Below are 21,252 nucleotides of genomic sequence, written 5' to 3' on the forward strand. Positions count from 1 at the left end.
ATCATATATCAGCACAGAGAGTAGAATGTGTTTTCACCTTTATCTGGAACAATTATGGGAATTATGTTAAACGTTTCACAAATGATCAATTCTATTTTACCTATGTATCATGAATAACTAACTATACATCATGATTTGCCCGAGAAAGTCCTGATTTATACCTTGTCCTTTGCACCTCCAGTTTAACATTTGTCAAATACTTGTCATTTTGGGCAAAGGATTTTATTTATATTTGCAATAAAACAAGGTGGTAGGATTTTGCAATAGCTCCCATTCTCTTTAGTTTTTAATATGGTGTCATCTATTACTGGATGAGATAGATGCACGTGCAGTAAAAACACTCTCATGGTACTACATCATTAAACCTGAAGCAAAGGAGCAAACACCTGTCTTTCTTTTATTGACCTTCCACAGGAGCATCATATATAATGGCTCTTTGCATGGGCAGACTGCAGGGTGCTCACTGATAAATGATGTGCACTCAAACACAAGCCAATAGGGAATGCTAACTAGTCCTAGTAGTTGATGGGGGCCCTAGAAGTTTGATGTTGCTCCCTCTTCAGGTATTTATGGCCAGGCCTGGACTGGAGCGGTCAGAAGAAAAGAACTGCCAGGTCTCCAGTCATTGGGGTCTTTGGGAAGCCAGGAAAATGAAAGGCTATGTGCATAAGAAATTTGTTCAAGAAATAAAAGTAGAGCATCAGTATGTAGAACATGTTGAGAATGATCTAAAGGTTTACAACAGTGGTTTTGCCTTTTCTTATATAATGTGGGTCAAAATCCTCTTATATTATTTATTATTTAATTGTGCTCTTTTTGGCAATGAGTTTTTTTTTGTCAGCAAAATTTCAAAAAGTTAAATTAAAAGAAACAATGGGGGCACCTGGGTGGCTCAGTAGGTTAAGCATCTGACTCATGATTTCAACTCAGGCCATGATCTCAGGGTTGTGATATCGAGTCCTGTATTGGGCTTCTCCCTGGGCATGGTGCCTGCTTAAGATCCTCTCTCAGAACCTGGGTGGCTCATTTCAGTTAAGTATCTACCTTTGGCTCAGGTCATGATCCTTGGGTCCTGGGATCAAGCCCCCACACGGGGCTCCCTGCTCAGTGGGGAGTCTACTTCTCCCTCTCCCTCTGCCCCCCTTCTTGTTCTCCTCTCATTATCTCTCTCTTTCAAGTAAATAAATAAAATCTTAAAAAAAAAGATTCTTCCTCCTCCTTTGCCCCTCTCTCTGCCTTGTTTAAAAAATAATAAAAAAAGAAAGACAAAGAAAGAAAGAAAGAAAGAAAGAGAAGAAAAGAAAGGAAAAGAAAGAATGGAATTAATGGAACACCAAAGTGCAGGTTTTCATTGACTTCAGATATTTTTCATGAATCTGCAAATGGAAACAAAATATTTGAAGAAGTCATCATTCACTCTAGGGGCTGCACTGATAATCCTGAAAGATGCAAACCAAGTAACTAAACTAATTAAGAAATGTCAGCATCTACTTCAAAAGCAAATTTTCTATTAAGAAAATAGGCCCAAAGGTGAGGCGCGACTGCGGGGCAGCCGCAGCAGGTGCATTTCCCAGTCTGTGAGCTACACCTTCCATCCTAACACACTCACTGCTCTTCTGCATCCTGACCACTCCTATTCTGAGTTTCCTTTCACATGGATGCAAATTGAAGCAATAACTGTTAATGTATGGGATTCATCATCAGAAAGACCTACCCAAACAGTAAAATTATTTCAGTTTTATATCAATATTATCAGAGACATCAGAGCGAAAATCAGTGAGACGATTAACGCTTTGAATGTATCCTCTGATTTATGAAATCCAAGTGAAGGTTTTGAAAATTTATTTATCAAGGTCGAAAATATTCATTATTACAAATGTACTTTATGTTCAGTTAACATTTTAATAATGTATAAATTATGTGCTTTGCAGTGATGATATGAATACAAATTTTTAACACAGCAGAGTATGGTGGGTTAAGAAATATCCTAACAACCTAGATTCTTATTAACTTAATGAACCCATGGGAAAGAAATGGATGTAGAATGGATTATTAAGTACCCTTAATTCAGATTTACATCCAAAAGTTGATTATTCTATTGTACTATTAAAAAGTAGAAGCCCTAGTTCTCAAAACTGTCTGTGCTTGTAATTTGTATATCACACACAAATATATAATTTACACACAATACATATATAAATTACATACATGTATACAGATGTTCACACACATTCTCGTATAAACATGTGCATGGCAATTAATCTGCAAAAGCTGCTGACAACAGAAACAACAGGTTGTAGCTGGCATGAAGCTAACCTCGAGCTGAAAAAAAACTACAAAAGAGGAATAAAATATTTAAACATCACTGAAGGCATTTATAAAACAACAAAGGCTGTTAGAACTAGAGGGTCAAAATCTTCAAGGAAGGGTAAGGCATTGATGAGCCCTGCATTCCCTGTTGCTTTTTCCTTTTTAGCTTTTCGGCAATCCTAGGTGCACGACACTGGGGCCAACTGAGAGGAACAACCCTGTGTTAGCAGCACTTCCTGGGCTAAGAAAGCAATCACTGAAATTTATGTTTCCCAACAAAAAAGAATGCAGGGCAAAATCCTAGGAGAAAAGAAAACCACAGAGAAATGACCCAGACATTCTGAGTAGAGTATTGCTATAAGACATTTTTCAACTTTTACACTATTCAAGCACAGGTGATGACTCAGAGAAAGAAAGCTAAAAACAGCTGCTAAGAACTTAAAGAGCGAAGCAGAAATTCAATAGTTGCACAGTTCTGGAGAAAGAAATGCAACGTTCAGGGAACCCACAGGAGAAGGGCCCTTTGTAAACACCTCAGGCTTGCAGGCAGGAAAATCACAAAGGTAGAAGCCCTAGGTGTAAACATAGATCGGGTATGTTTACCATTCAACTGGATCAAGGACATTTTCCCTGTTCTTTACGTGATGGTGAAGAAAGGAAATCTTCTGTGGAAGAAAATAACATCCAAGTACTCTACAATTTTTTTTTTATGCAAGTTTGGAAGAATTTAATTAAAAAACAAAAGGCATGGCCAGAAAGAGGACCAAATGGCCAAACATCAACAGAAACGAATAAGAAAATAATCCATACCCAGAACAAATGCAGCTATTGGGGACATTGGACACAGAGTTGAAAATTAATATTATTTAGATATACAAAAATATTGACGAAAAGAAAATTTGAGCAAAAAAACCATGAAATAAGTCAAATGGAAATTTTGGAACTGAATAATGCAATAATAAATTAAGAATACAATTGATTGGGGCACCTGGGTGGCTCAGTCGGTTAAGCATCTGCCTATGATCCCAGGGTCCTGGGATCGAGCCCCACATCTTGCTTCTGCCTCTGTTTCCCACTTGTGCTCTCTCTCACTATCTCTGTAACTATCTCTTTCTCTCAATAAATAAATAAAAGTAAAATCTTTTTTTTAAAAAAAGAATAAAATTGATTTGTTTAAAAATAGGTGACAGAAGAAAAAGAACAAGTACACTTGAGAGTTAGGTCAACATAAACTGTCTGGACTGATATAGTAAAATGGATTTAAAAGACACAATAGTTTTTAAGAGACATATAGTTCACATTGACAGGATTTAATCAAGCCCCAGGAAAGGAAGAGAAAGAAAAAGACTCAGAGCCAATAATTTAAAAAAATAATGGACAATAAATAATTTTCTAAAACTTATGAAGACTTAAAGTAAATCTACAACTTCAAGGAGATAGTAAAAACAAAAACAAAAACAAAAACAAAAACAAAATCCTGACAGTTAATTTCCAAACCAGAATAGTGGAAATAAGAAAACTATGAAATTTTGTCAAAAGTGCTGAGAACAAATAACTGTCAAATGAGAATGTTTAATCAGGAAACATCTTCCAAAAATGAAAGTAAAAAAATATTTGTAGAAAAACAAATACAGAGAGAAGTAATTATGAGCAAAACTCTAACCCAAAGAAATTCTAAAGGTATGCGAGTTTCTTTAGGTAGAAAGAACATGAGTCCAGGTAGAAAAGGGGAATGCAGGAAAGAATGAAAAGGAAAAGAGGTGCTAAGTACATAGATAAATTTAAATAATAATAATAATAACAGCAAGGTGGAGCAAAAGATGGCAGAGGAGTAGGGGACCCTATTCCAACTGGTCCCCAGAATTGAGCTGGATATCTATGAGACCACACTGAGCACCCACGAAATCAGCCTGAGATGTAAGAAGACATATCTGGACCTCTACAAACAGAATATCGCAGGCAGTTGGTTTCAAGATATAAAGCAGGGAGGAGTAATTCCATAGGCAGACATCAGAGGATAAATGGAACGGGACAGAGGTGCCATAAGCACTGGCACTGGGAAGGTGAAATAACATAGGAGTGCAAAAGCCTCCTGCACTGGGAACCAGGCACAGACTCGCAGACCAGAAGCTGTGGGGCCATGCATGGGAACTGGGGGCAGCTGATGGTTTTAGAAGCACAAACAGTAGAGATGTGTCCTGACCTGGAGATGAGGACTGGGAGTACTGCTGAGGGGTGCACAACCCAGGATGCTGCAGTTTATAGCAGCTCAGAGAGAAACGGAGATAATGTGGCCTGGGGAGCTCACTGAAGAACAGACTGTGATCTCTCTGCTCTGAGGCAGAGGGTTGGAAACTAGCTCTTCTGTTCTGACTCTCAGAAGAGATGCAGAAAGCCACCAGGGAAAGCCGCCAGAGAACAAAAGCCCCCAAAAAACGGTTTTCTTTTCTTTTTTTTTTTAAGATTTTATTTATTTATTTGACAGAGAAAGAGAGAAAGAGTTCACAAGCAGGGGGAGAGGCAGAGGAAGAGGGAGAATCAGACTTCATACTGAGCAGGGAGCCCGATGTGGGGCTCGATTCCAGGACCCCGGGATCATGACCTGAGCCGAAGGCAGCCACTTAACCAACTGAGCCACCCAGGTGCCCCGAAAAAACCGATTTTCACTGAGCCTATCCCCCACCACAAGGGGCAGGGCAACTCTGCCCAAACAGGGTTGCCTGAATAACAGCGGGGCAGTCCCCTCCCCCATAAGACAGCCTGGGAGAACAAGAGGCCGGCAACCCTAAGGTCCCTATAAAACAGGTGCATCTTGCTTGGGTTGTGGTCAATAATCTAGACTCTGTACATTCCCTCAACTATCCCTCAACAGAATGATTAGAAGGAGGAACCCCCAAAATAGGAAAGACTCAGAAACTGTGAATTCTGCCACAGATTTACAAATGAATACAGCTATAACCAAGATGTCAGAGATGGAATTCAGGGTAGCAATTGTGAAAACAATAGCTAGAATGGAGAAATTGATTAATGGCAACATAGAGTCTCTAAGGGCAGAAATGAATGCTGAACTGGCAGAATTTAAAAATGCTATCAGTGAGATTCAATCTAATCTAGATAATCTAACAGCTAGGGTAAGAAAGGCAGAAGAACGAATTAGTGACCTAGAAGACCAATTGATAGACAAGAAGGAAAAAGAGGAGGCCGGGAAAAACAACTCAAAATCCATGAAAATAGAATCAGAGAAATAAGTGACACCATGAAGCGTTCCAATGTCAGAATTATTGATGGGGCGCCTGGGTGGCTCAGTTGGTTAAGCGACTGCCTTCGGCTCGGGTCATGATCCTGGAGTCCCGGGATCGAGTCCCGCATCGGGCTCCCTGCTCAGCAGGGAGTCTGCTTCTCCCTCTGACCCTCTTCCCTCTCATGCTTTCTATCTCTCATTCTCTCTCTCTCTCAAATAAATAAATAAAATCTTTAAAAAAAAAAAAGAATTATTGAAATCTCAGAGGAGGTGGAGAGAGAGAACTAGATGATATATTTGAGCAAATCATAGCTGAGAACTTCCCTAATCTGGGGAATGAAACAAACTTTCATGTCTTAGAGGCAGAGAAGACCCCTCCCAAGATCAAGGGAAACAAGCCAACACCCCGGCATGTAATAGTAAAACTTGCAAATCTTAGAAGCAAGGAGACCATCTCAATGGCAGTTAGGGAGAAGAGATTCCTTATGTACAGAGGGAGAAACATCAGAATAACATCAGACCTATCCACAGAGACCTGGCAAGCCAGAAAGGCCTGACAAGACATATTCAGGGTACTAAACGAGAACACATGCAACCAAGAATAGTGTATCCAGCAAGGCTGTCATTTAGAATGGATGAAGAGATGTGAAGTTTCCTAGACTGGCAGAAACTGAAAGAATATGTGACCACTAAGCCAGTCCTGCAAGAAATATTAAGGGTGGGTTCTATCAAAGGAGAAAGACCCCAAGATTGATAAAGAAAAGAAGTTTTCAGGGACAGTCTATAAAAACAAGGTCTTCACAGGCAACATGATGACAATAAAGTCATATCTTTCAATAATCACTCCCAACGTGAACATCCAAAATGCTCCCATAAAAAGGCACAGGGTTGCAGATTGGATAAAAAGACAGGACCCATCCATATGCTATCTACAAGAGACTAATTTTGAACCTAAAGATGATCCGGACTGAAAGTGAAGAGATGGAGATCCATCTTCCATACCAACGGACCTCAAAAGAAAGCTGGGGTAGCAATTCTTATATCAGACAAATTAGATTTTAAGCTAAAGACTGTAGTTAGAGACACAGAAGGACACTATATCATTCTTAAAGGCTCTATCCAACAAGAAGATCTAACAATTGTAAATATCTACACCCCCAACATGGGAGCAGCCATCTACGTAAGCCAACTGTTAACCAAAATAAAGAATCCTATTGATAACAATAAAAGTTAATTGTAGGAGACTTCAATACTCCACTCTCAGCAATAGACAGATCATCTAAGCAGAAAATCAACAACAAAACAAAAGCTTTGAATGACACACTGGACCAGATGGACCTCATAGATATATACAGAACATTCCACCCTAAAACAACAGAATACTCATTCTTCTTGATTGCACATGGAGCTTTCTCCAGAATAGATGACATACTGGGTCACAAATCAGTTCTCAACCGATACCAAAAGATTGAGATTATTCCCTGCATATTCTCAGACCATAATGCTTTAAAACTGGAACTCAATCACAAGAAAAAATTTGAAAGAAATTCAAACACTTGGAAGCTAAAGACCACTACTCTGCTCAAGAATGTTTGGGTCCGGACGCCCGGGTGGCTCAATTGGTTAAGTGTCTGCCTTCGGCTTGGGTCATGGTCCCAGGGTCCTGGGATCAAGTCCCACATCGACTCCCTGCTCGGCAGGGAGCCTGCTTCTCCCTCTCCCTCTGCCTGCGCTGCCTGCCACACCCCCCTGCTTGTGCACTCGCTCTGGCAAATAAATAAATAAAATCTTAAAAAAAAATGTTTGGGGTCAACCAGGAAATCAAAGAAGAACTTAAACAATTCATGGAAACCAATGAGAATGAGAACAAATCAGTCCAAAACATATGGGATACTGCAAGGGTGGTCCTAAGGGGGAAATACATAGCCATCCAAGCCCCACTCAACAAAATAGAAAAATCCCAAATTCACCAGCCAACTTTACACCTTAAAAAACTAGAGAAAAAGCAACAAACGATGCCTAAACCATGCATTAGAAGAGAGATAATTAGATTAGAGCAGGGATCAATGAATTAGAAACCAGAAACTCAGTAGATCAGATCAATGAAATTAGAAGCTGGTTCTTTGAAAGAATTAATAAGATTGATAAACCACTGGCCAGACTTATCCAAAAGAAAAGAGAAAGCACCCAAATTAATAAAATTATGAATGAAAGTAGACAGATCACGACTAACACCAAAGAAATAGAAACAATTATTCAATTAAGCAACCGGGAAGAAATGAATGTCTCCCTAGAAACCTATAAACTGCCAAGACGGAAATAGGAAGAAATTGGCAACCTGAAGAGGCCAATAACCAGTAACAAGATTGAAGCAGTGATCAAAAACCTCCAAAAAACAAGAGTCCAGGTCCTGTTGGATTCCCTGGGGAATTCTACCAAACATTCAACAAAGAAATAATACCTATTCTACTGAAGCGCTTTCAAAAAATAGAAACAGAAGGAAAGCTTCCAGACTCATCCTATGAGGCCAGCATTACCTTAATCCCCAAACCAGGCAAAGACCCCATCAAAAAGAAGAATTTCAGACCGATATTTCTGATGAATATGGATTCCAAAATTCTCAACAAAATCCTAGCTAAAAGGATCCAACAATACATTAAAAGGATCATCCACCATGACCAAGTGAGATTTATCCCCGGGATGCAAGGGTGGTTCAACACTTGCAAATCATTCAGTGTGATAGAACATATTAATAAGAGAGAGAAGAACCATATGGTCCTCCCAACTGATGCAGAAAAAAACATTTGACAAAATACTGTATCCTTTCCTGATTAAAACTCTTCAGAGTATATGGATGGAGGAAACATTCCTCAAGTTCAAACAAATCCATCTGTGAAAAACCCACAGCGGATATCATCCTCAATGGGGAAAACCTCAGAGCCTTTCCCTTAAGATTAGGAATATGACATGGATGCTCACTCTCATCACTATTGTTCAACATAGTACTAGAAGTCCTAGCAACAGTAATCAGACAACAAAAAGAAATAAAATGTATTCAAATTGGCAAAGAAGTCAAACTCTCTCTCTTCACAGATGACATGATACTTTATGTGGAAAATCCAAAAGACTCCACCCTCAAATTACTAGAACTCATGCAACAATTCAGTAATCTGGCAGGATACAGAATCAATGCACAGAAATCAGTTGCTTTCTTATACACTGACAATGCAACTGTAGAAAGAGAAATGAGAGAAAGGATTCCATTTACAATAGCACCAAAAACCATAAAATACCTCGGAATAAACCTAACCAAAGAGGTAAAAGATCTATATTCTAGGAACTACAGAACACTCATGAAAGAAATTGAAGAAGACACAAAAAGATGGAAAAACATTCCATGCTCATGGATCAGAAGAATAAACATTATTAAAATGTCTATGCTACCCAGAGCAATCTATACCTTCAATGCCATCCCAATCAAAATTCCAATGACATTATTCAAAGTTCTGGAATGAACAATCCTAAAATTTGTATGGAATCAGAAAAGACCCAGAATCACCAAGGAAATGTTGAGAAAGAAAAACAAAGCTGGGGTCATCACGTTGCCTGATTTCAAGCTATATTATAAAGCCATGATCACCAAGACAGCATGGTACTGGCACAAAAATAGACATATAAACCAATGGAACAGAATAGAGAGTCCAGATATGGACCCTCAACTCTATGGTCAAATAATCTTCGACATAGCAAGGAGAAAATATGCAATGGAAAAAAGACAGTCTCTTCAATAAATGGTGCTGGGAAAATTGGACAGCTATATAGAGAAGAATGAAACTCGACTATTCTCTAACACCATAAACAAAGATAAACTCAAAATGGATGAAAGACCTCAATGTGAGACAGGAATCCATCAAAATCCTAAAGAGAACATAGGCAGTAACCTCTTCGACATTGGACACAGCAACTTCTTTCAAGATATATCTCGAAAGGCTAGTGAAACAAAAGCAAAAATGAACTTTTGGAACTTCATCAAGATAAAAAGCTTCTGCACAGCAAAGGAAATAGTCAACAAAACAAAGAGGCAACCCACAGAATGGGAGAAGATATTTGTAAATGACTACAGACAAAATGCTGATTTCCAAGATATATAAAGAACTTCTCAAACTGTCCACCCAAAAAACAAATCATCAAGTCAAAAAATGGGCAGAAGACATGAAAAGACACTTCTCCAAAGAAGACATACAAATGGCTAACAGACACATGAAAAAAATGTTCATCATCATTAGCCATCAGGGAAATTCAAATCAAAACCACATTGAGATACCGCTTTACACAGGTGTGAATGGCAAAAATTGACAAGGCAAGAAACAACAAATGTTGGAGAGGTTGTGGAGAAAGAGGAACCCTTTTACACTGTTGGTGGGAATGCAAGTTGGTACAGCCACTTTGGAAAACAGTGTGGAGGTGCCTCAAAATTTTAAAAATAGAACTCCCCTATGATCCAGCAATTGCACTACTGGGTATTTCCCCCAAAGACACAGATATAAGGAAAAGAAGGCCATATGCACCCCAATGTTCATAGCAGCCATGTCTGCAATAGCCAAACTGTGGAAAGAGCCGAGATGCCCTTCAACAGATGAAATGGATAAAGAAGATGTGGTCCATATATACAATGGAATACTACTCAGCCATCAGAAAGGATGAATACCCAACTTTCACATCAACATGGATGGGACTGGAGGAGATTATGCTAAGTGAAATAAGTCAAGCAGAGAAAGTCAATTATCATATGGTTTCACTTATTTGTAGAACATAAGGAATAGCATGGAGGACATTAGGAGAAGGAAGGGAAATATGAAGGGGGGAGGAAACCAGAGGGTTAGATGGACCATCTGAGAAACAAACAGGGTTTTAGAGGGGAGGGGTGGGGCCTGGGTTAGCCCAGTGATGAGTATTAAGGAGGGCACGTACTGCATGGAGCACTGGGTGTTATACAAAAACAATGAATCGTGGATCACTACATCAAAAACTAATGATGTATTGTATGGTGACTAACATAACATAATAAAATTAAATTAAATTAAAAAGATGTTTTTACTATGATAAACTACTACATTGGCAACCCTAGCTCAAATTATCTGAAACAAAACTGTTATTAGTTTGTAAAAATCTGTTAAAACCACTGAACTAGAGCAAAAATCCAATCATAACATTGTATATGTTTGTAAATCATTTTCAAAATAAATTGAATTATATCAACATCAAAGAAAAATAATAACAATGACAGCATTAGCTGAGAACAATAATAGCGATGTCTTAGGAGGTTGAAAATATACACAGAAATGAAATACACAAGAAAATGAGTACTAAAGACAGAAGGGCTCATACATTGAAATTTTAGGGAATGAAAACATAGTAATTTAATGTAGAATTTCTTTTTTTTAATTTGACAGAGAGACACAGTGAGAGAAGGAACACAAGCAGGGGGAGTAGGAGAGGGGGAACCAGGCTTCCCACTGAGCAGTGGGCCCGATGCAAGGCTCGATCCTTGGACCCTGAGATCATGATCTGAGCCGAAAGCAGACACTTAACGACTGAGCTAACCAGGCACCCCTAATGTAGAATTTTAAAAATCAAGAACATAGATTATCTTATGTAGATAGTCATAAAATCAAGTAAAATAAATGTCTACTAACAAGTCAACAAAGAGGAGAAAAAAACATTATATATTTGATTATTCCATAAAAAGAGAAATATTCCATAAAATCTCTCAGATATAGTTAGTGTTTGTAATGCACCTACTTGTTTTTTTTTTTAAAGATTTTATTTATTTATTTCAGAGAGAGAGAATGAGAGATAGAGAGCACGAGAGGGAAGAGGGTCAGAGGGTCAGAGGGAGAAGCAGACTCCCTGCTGAGCAGGGAGCCCAACGCTGGACTCGATCCCGGGACTCCAAGATCATGACCTGAGCCGAAGGCAGTCTCTTAACCAACTAAGCCACCCAGGCGCCCTGCACCTACTTGTTAACTGACAGAATAGGCAAACAAAAGAAAAACCTACAAGTATATAAAGATTTAAACAGTAATCAGCAAGCATGAACTATCTGACATTTATGTAATATGATACCTAAAATTCTTCTCCAGTTCATGTCAAAAAGTAAAAAAACAGTTAGCCTAATGAATTATGGAACACTACATCAGAATCTAATGATGTAATGTATGGCGATTACCATAACATAATAAAAAAAAGAAAAAAACAGCCATATTATTTCAAAGATTTGAATTCATATAGAATATGGGCCTAATCAGTCTTATTAAGATAATAAAAAAATTAATAACACCCCCCAGTATTTTGAAACAAAACAATGAAACTGTATAAAACAAGAGAGTAAAAATAATAATTAACATTAGGAATATCTCAAACCAATATTAATAAAATATAATATATTAAAATTTGAGGGGTACAAATAAATCAATACATGAAGAGAAATTTTTAGTTTTGTTTGTATACAATAAAAAGCTTGAAATTCAGTGATCTAAGAATTCATCTGAAGAAACTAGAAAAGTTATTAAAATTAAAGGCAAAGACTGTAGAGAAGAGAATAAAAAATATTTTTCCAAAAGGAAACAAAAGCCAAAGATAAAAAATCAATAAATGTAATTACTTTGAAAAATACTGATACAAATTTCTCAATATGTATTAAGATTGAACAAAATAAAAGAGAGAAATCATAAATTGTCAATATCAAAATTTTAAAAATGGACAATATTAAAACACTGTTATTTAAAATATCTTAAAAGAGAATTTTAAATTAATGGGTGTGTACAGTATTAAATTTCAAATTAAGTGAAAATAAAGTGCTGTGAATTGTGCAAGACTGTTGAATCACAGATATGTACCTCTGAAACGAACACATTATATGTTAAAAAATAAATAAAAAGAAGAAGAAGAAGAAGATAGCAGGAGGGGAAGAATGGAGGGGGGAAATCAGAGGGGGAGATGAACCGTGAGAGATGATGGACTCTGAAAAATAAACTGAGGGATCTAGAGGGGAGGGGGGTGGGGGGATGGGTTAGCCTGGTGATGGGTATTAAGGGGGCACGTTCTGCATGGAGCACTGGGTGTTATACACAAACAATGAATCGTGGAACACTACATCAAAAACTAATGATGTCATGTATGGTGATTAACATAACATAATAGTATAAATAAATAAATAAATAAATAAATAAGAAAGAAAACCTTGTAGGAAAATAAATACTACAAAACATGATCAACGAAATTATGAATAGTTCGGTAGCTAAAAGCACTGGATCCAGGGACACCTAGGGAGCTCATTCAGTTAAGCATCTGCTCTTGATTTCATCTCAGGTCTTGATATCAGGGTCGTGAGATCCAGCCCCTCGTTGGAGTCTGCTTGGGATTCCCTCTCTCCCTCTCCCTCTGCCCTTCCCCCCTGCTCTCTCTCTCTCAAATAAATAAATAAAATCCTTAAATAAATAAAATAAAATGCTAAAGCCATAATTCTTTCCCTCAAGTAAGCCATCAAGTTCAGAGGCTATCCCTGATAAATTCTTTCAAGGACTTAAGGAGACAATAACCTTCCAGAAAATAGAAATCACATTTGGAGGCTGACAAAGCATAGATAGCAAATTATATCAAGGATTATAAACTAGTCTACAAGCCATTACAGACTAATATCTCATGATCATAAGTGCAAAAATTCTAAGCAAAATGTTAACGAGCTCTGTTAGGAAAGAACATTAAGGACATTAAAGATCTACATTATGTTAATGAAAGAATAATACCTTACCATAAAATTAGTTTCATTCTAGGAATGCAAACATGATTTATCATTTGAAAATTAATCCATAACCTTAAGGAAATTAAAAGAATGTTGAACAAACCTCACATGCATATTTATTTGAGTGCAGAATAGATTCTGAAAACAAACACACTTTGGGCTTTATAGAAACAAACAAAAAATATGTGGTAAGCTAGCAATGGAAGGGAGGTTGCTCCCCCCATCTCTCTTTGTTCAGGCGTAATGGACCAAATAAATGTATATATTTAAGGTGTTTTGATATATCTATACACTCTGAAATAACCACAAGCAAGCTAAATAACATATCCATCACCTCACATATTTACCATTCTCTCCCCCCCCCGCCGCACCCCTTTGGGCAGGAACACTTGAGATTTTCCCTAGCAAATTTCATGTATGCAATACAGTATTGTTAAGTATAATCCCATTGTTGTACATTAGGTCTCTCTTCAGAATTTATTTATCTTGCTTAAAAAGAACCTTATACTGCTTGACCAACATCTCCCCATGGCCCCATCCCCTGACCCTGACAACTACTTATCTAGTCTTTTCTTCTGTGAGTTTGATTATTTTAGATTCCACGTATAATTGAGATCATTCAGTATTTGTGTCTGGCCTATTTCACTTAGCATAATGTCCTCCAAGTCCATCCATTTTGTTGCAAATGGCAGGATTTCCTCTTCTTTAATGCTGAAAAATGTACATCTATATCCCACATGTTCTTTATTCATTCATTCATTGATGGGCATTTAGGTTGTTTCCATAACTTGGTTATTGTGAATCATGCTGCAATGAACATGGGATACAAATATCTGTTTGAGATGCTAATCTCATTTCTTTTGGATATATACCCAGAAGTGGGATGGTGGGATCGTTTAATTTGGGGGGGAACCTCCTTACTATTATCCATAATGGCTGTACCAATTTACATTCTCACGGACAGTGTACATATCCTCACCAATACTTATCTTTTGACTTTTTGATAATAGTCATTTTAACAGATGTGAGGTATTACCTCACTGTGGTTTTGATTTGCATTTCCCTGGTGATTAGTATGATCTTGAACACCTCTTCAAATACCAGTTGGTCATTTGTATATCTTCTTTGGAGAAATGTCTGTCCAAGTCCTTTACTCATTTTAATCGGGTTATTTATTTTTACTATTGAGTTGTAGGACTTCCTTATATATTTGAAGGTATTAACTTCTAATCAAGATGTATGGTTTATAAAAATTTTCCCCCATTTTGTAGGTTGCCTTTTCACTCTGTTGGGTTTTTTCCTATACTGAAGCTTTTTATGCTGATGCAATCCCACCTGTCTATTTTTGCTTTTGTTGCTTGATATTTGCAAGACAGCTTTATGAAGATGCTGGTCTTCTGGGCAGTATTTTTTTTTTTATCCATTAATAGTCTCTTTGGAATTATACCCTTCAGCTCATTTTTCAAGAAAACTTGTTACAAGGAATGTGGTTGGCAAAAAGCCTCCAGAAACTGCACCTTATTTTGAGCTTGCGCATTGTTGTCAGCATAACCTCTTCCCAGGCTGCTTCCAGTCGTGACCTCATATCCATTATATTTGTCTTCCTTCCCCTTATGAAATGAAATAAACTTATCAGTTTGCTCTAAAAATTACTTCGCGAAATCCAAGACAGCATCTTTGGATTTAAATGTACCTATTGGAACTAACAATGCTAAATTCAAAATGCCCCATAGCCAAGATGACCACCTGATCTGGGGTAGGTCTCTCTCTTCCCATCTAGAAATAATGTACCAAGTCTTTACAGAAATACTGTGAATCACCTCCATCTTTACTCCATTCTTTGTCAGTTGTCTGAATATGTCCATACAACTCAGTCCTTTTCTCTTTATAGTTAGTTCTCCTACTGTCTTTTATTTTTTTCTCATCTATCCTTCTTCTTACAAAAAACCTGTATATTTTACCCATAAAACCTTATGCATGAGGGTTTTGACAGCTGATCTTTTTTTTTTTTAAGATTTTGTTTATTTATTTCTGAGAGCACATAAACTGGGGAAAGAGGCCGAGGGGGAAGCAGACTCCCCACTGAGCAGGGTACCCTATGTGGCCTCGATCCCAGGACCCTGGGATCATGACCTGAGCCAAAGGCAGACGCTTAACCAACTGAGCCACCCAGGCGCTTGACAACTGATCATCCATGATGTTCTATATTTTCTTCTCTCCTCCCGATAAGAGGGTCATATGGAGGGGACAACATAAGGGGCTCCGTTCATTGCTATATTTATCACTTACTGTGTTGGCACTTTTCATTAGGAATAGCCAGCCCTTATTATGTAACTAATTCAAGTTTTAGTATTTTCACCATTCTATGGGTTTATCACAAGTTTTTGCAGGTTCAGAGGTCAGTGGATGGAGTACTTTCCTTTCTCAGTGTAAACTCATTCTACTCTCACTTTTATCCAGTCCAAAATGGACAATGTTGTTACCTTTTTAATTCTGTAGGATTCTTTGAATACAGAATACTGCACCCAGCTAAGGGTTGGTACCAAATTGTTTTCCCCTATTCTGTATTTTTACAATCAAATTCAGGGTGACTTGGCCATTTGGTCAATAGTCTAAAATAGTGATAACTAGTTGAACAGTTATTAATATTTTTCAGCAAAATTACTTAATTCTGTAATGAACTGGAGGTCATCACATGTATAAAATCTTTGATCTCATGAAGATATATAAAAATGTGGATTATTAACACACCAACTTATAATTTAAAAACTGATTTCAAAGAAGACATGATAGAATCATTTATTCAATTTTCCTCTACCGACTGCACTTCAGGATAACCAAGTAGTTGATTAGGGTCATTTATCTTTATAGAAGAATTATAGGCCTTAAATACAGAAAGAATGACAGAGTTCAAACATCACTGGTTTGCATTCCAAAATTAAATGATGGATTTAGGTAATAATAATGAATATGTGCTAAAACCATTTCATTAAAAAATAGTAATGGGTTTTATGTTCGCTCTGTCTAGCATATATCACCTGTACCCAAACTATAATTTTGCAAAGTCAGGTATCATATGTCTCTATCAAAAGAGTCATCATGTACTCAAGAAAACCAAACATCTGTGCTTCCTAAGTGATATAATAGGAATGGCATACCACTACCTAAGAAGTATGTTTGCTTTTCCCCCCCCAAAAAACTGAATTGGAATCTAATCAGATTTTAGATGTAACTACAGTACAATCAATACAGACGATTGAGGAAATTGATAAACAGTATGACAAGGATATAAGCAGTGAATCTAGAATGTATTTCTTAAATCCTGTAAGACCACCAAATACCAGTTTATTCACTAAATAAATAATGACTCGGGAAAGAAATACATAAAATCAGGATGATCCGTTAAAGAGATTGAGAGAAAAGCAAAATGCAGAGTGCAGGTATGAGTACATGCTGATTTGAAGCAACCAATTGTAGAAAGGTATTTCTAAATCAATGAAGGAAAATTGGAAACAGATTGGATATTAGGTGACACTGACAAAATACTGTAAGGTTCTTTAGCAGATAATGACACCGTGATTGTTAAGCCAAAGTTCTCTCTCTAAAAGAAACATACTGAGATCTTCTTGTGTAAAATGTTCAGAGGTCTTAGATTTGCTTTAGGAATATTATCTCCCATACTCCCCCTCCACTCCCCCCGCCACCAAAAATGGTGGTTCTATCACATTTTTGTGATAGAATTCTATCACATTCTATCACAGGGATAGAATGACAGACCACAGATAGTTGTTAAAGTGAGATGGTTTACACTTTGGAGCATCATTATATTTTCTCTCCTGTTGTGTATGTGTGAAATTTCCATAACAAAAAAAAATTACAGTATTTTTAGTATTTAAGCTTCCTTGTGAGAAGATCCACAGTTAAGGCCCTGACCTATATATGGCTGCTAAAATTGAATGAACTTGGCATTCACTTGCTGTATTATTTGGCCTTCCCATGTTCTTGATCCTTAAATTAGGGCTGCTAATATAAGATTACTAAAACAGTAATCTCAGAGAGGCAGTTCATATCTTTAATTGACTTTTTCAGAAGATTCCTTGATTTCACATAGTGGGAAACAATCTTAATTACTTCTATGCCTGCCATTTCATGGTCACCATTTCTAACCGCTTTATTTTAACTGCAGAAACATTTGGTTTTCTCAACCCTGTAAAACCAAATTTGGAACTTAGCATCAGCCTAGATTGTAAGCAACAAATTAAGAGCAATTCCCTTAATAATGCAATATTTCCTTCTGTTCCTTCCCGTGGGGAGTTTATAGTCAAAGTTCATCTCTCACAACACTTCATAAAATAAAGTGAGAAGGTTAATGTACACCCTACGCCCTTGTGAGAATCTAGAGGAAGAAAGATAAATAAATAAATAAATAAATAAATAAATAAATAAATAAGCAAGGAGGAACAAGTAATCACTAACAATCTAAATATTTCATTATAATTTTCTTAATGCTATTATCCCAGCCAGTAATTTATCTGCTTTACAAGAATAAATGGGTAGGAGTTTAACCAATTTTCTCTTAATTGAAGTATAGTTGACATACAATATTATGTGAGTTTTAGAAGTACAACAGAGTGATTTGACATTTATATATATCACAGGATGCTCACCATGATAGATACAGTTACCATCTGACACCATACAAAGTTATTACAATATTATTGACTACATTCCCTAAGCTATATTTTATATCCTTGTGACTTCTTTACAACTGAAATTCAGCCACCACATTAGAAGAGTAACTAGGCCTTCATTCTGCATATTCTGGGTTTTCAGTACACATGTGTCTGTCTCCTTCACCAGAGTACATCACGTCTAACATTCTGTTACTTTTAGAACCCAACTTCTAGGTCCCCAATTCTGTGCCAATTAAGAATTACATCCTACTTTTGGCAACGCTAAAATTACCATGGCTTCAGCATGATAGACGTTTACTTCCTTTATATAAAAATTAATTCTTGATCTAGGCCTCTAGGAATAGTGTTTATGGCCTCATATTTTTATCATTAACTTGAGCTCTTTATATTATCTATTTTCTGATGCAGCCATTTTTCTTAAATTACCTCAGCAGGCAGGGAGGAAAAGCAGGAGGGCATGCTTTCCCACTTTTAATGAGACATTATTGAAGCCCCATAAAACATTTAAGCACATATCTCACTGGCCAGAATTGGTTACCTGGTCAGATATAGCTGAAAGGGATATTAATAATTGACTGTGTACTTTTTTCTTGGTTATATAATGCCCAAGTAAGATATCCAGATTCCTTCTAAAGAAGGAAGGAAAACATTGGTAGGATTAGAATTAATTGTCACAATGCATTATCATGCCATGATGCAGTTTTTCCCAGTATTTTTCCTTTATTTTTCTATATAATAGAGTAGAAAAGAGACATTATGGCTTAATAATTATTAATGAGACAGCAAACTAAATAACCCTTTACTTTGGGATTTATGTCACAAGAACAATGAGAACTCCTTAAGGGCAAATATGATCCATGAAAATTTCACTTTAAAATCTCACTTGTTTCCATTTATTCGTTTTCATTATGAAATATATATTATTTGCATTTTTCCACATTTAATTTTTCATATAGAAGTATATAATTTCATATATGGAGTCATTCCTAAATATTCTAGTATAAAGTTTAACTCTGTAGTATGAGTTTAAGTGGTATTAGTTGTGGAAGGGATTGATTTCATATACTGGCTCTCAAGAATGAATATTACAAGGATATAGAAAATTATACAGCCCACCCTAAAATTAAATGTATGTCAAAGGAAACACAATTACAAGCCCAAACCTACAGCATCTTCACTAATGCTCATTTACCATAGCTCAAATAATTTTCATTGTTCTGCTTCCAAAAGGAAAATTTTTCTATCCATCCTTCTAGATTATATTCATAGAAGACAGAAGAAAGTAAGAATCAGATTAGATCAGGCAATAAAAATTAAATTGCTTAGACAAAGTCGGGGTGCAATTTAGATTTTGACCACCTTGGTCAATTTCCAATCTTAGCCTAAATAAGGTCAACCCTGCACAATTAGCAGCCCAGGGATGCTCCTCTTATGAAGAGATATTAAAGGAAAATGTGTAGTAGACTACAGAACTGAATGTAGAATGGCTTTTTGTTTATATAAATAAACCAGGATGATATAATTTCATAATTTTACCAGTCACTAGGTGTTGTAAAAAAAAATCATAGCTGATTATTGAAACACAGAGCACATACTTTTATTTATAAAGACTTAAAGGACATTTATTTGGAATCTGAAGTCAACTCAATGGTTTTTCTATGTATATTACCATGATTTTCTCTGTGGTATAAGAATTCATTGATTACAAATAGTCAAGATTTCCCTAGGCTCATGAATATGAATGTGTTCTTTTTCTATTTAATTAAAATTTGACATCATGAGTCTTATAAATTTTCTCCTTTAATTAATTGGGAAATGCACAGTAAATAACAGAAAACTTTACTGAAAATGTTTTCTTTAATTTTTATTTCACGCTTCTTTGAGATTTTACAACTGAAACCAGAGAGTTGTAAAATCTATGGGCGGCATTGAGCAGCAGACAACTTATTTAGCAAGATACACTTAAACTTTAACCCTCAGGTCAACCAGATGGACATTATTACATGACTTCTAGCTTTGCTAAGCAAAAAATAAATTCAGTTGACAAAAATTGCTACCATTCTTCCCTGTCAGCATAATTTACATTACAGGAGAAAGAAAAAAAACTGGTTTGTACCCTATGGCAGAGTTGTATTACAGTCAGCATTTTCTAATTGTACATCTTTTGTTAGCAACATAATGTTGCAGCTTTTAGTTAATAGTCATTCTAAAGAATACTTTCTGAGGACATTACAGGAAACTTTTTTGTTTTGAAAAAACTTCCAGTCAAATTTGATAATGCAGACAACATTATCAGCATATCTGGCAAGCATTCTTCCTATATCACTACTCAAGAATTTTTAAGATGACAAAGCTTTAAGTACTGTGAACATTTAAAATGAGATATATATTTTTAGTATATATAAGTATATATATTTATTAACACAACAGTAAAACAATAATTATAATGTCAACATTAATAATTACATTTTCTAATTATCAACAATTATGAATATTATCTGTAATCACATTAATTTTATATTACCATATAATTATATTAGATGTTATTCTATAATTATACTATACAATATGTAATATAACAATATATAATCTTTATAGAATATAGATAACTACCTATAATCACAATAATTATTAACCATTAATATTATCACTATGTAACATTTTATTTATTAATAAACTAATTTATTTATTAATAATAAATATGAAAGATTACCATTATTGTGTGCATATGTTTTAAATTTTGGATATCCATTTCCATATTGATGAGCATGTAGGTTATTTCCAAAATTTGTGTTTACAAACAATGCTGTGATATATTTGTATGCGTGTAGTAAAAGTGTAGGCCATGAATGAGAAGGGTATACGCTAGCTTCCAAGAAGGGTCATAGTTGCTCTTACTTCAGTCAGTAAAATGTATGTATTCTATGAAACTAAGTATATACCAAATGTGACAAAATTTCAACATTAACAATTTTCTGTGGCAAGTATATAGTACTCAAATTATTTTCTCATATTTTCACAATATTTGAATTTAGGCAAAGAGATAAAACAAGAACATAAAGATTATTGCATACAATGAATGTTTTAAATTTAGAGTGGTGGGGGCTGGGAGGGATAGGGTGGCTGGGTGATAGACATTGGGGAGGGTATGTGCTATGGTGAGTGCTGTGAATTGTGTAAGACTGTTGAATCACAGATCTGTA

The sequence above is a fragment of the Callorhinus ursinus genome, unplaced genomic scaffold, assembly GCF_003265705.2.
Source record: "Callorhinus ursinus isolate GAN/ISIS: 27379988/994484 unplaced genomic scaffold, GSC_fseal_2.0 scaffold7, whole genome shotgun sequence".
NCBI lineage: Eukaryota > Metazoa > Chordata > Mammalia > Carnivora > Otariidae > Callorhinus > Callorhinus ursinus.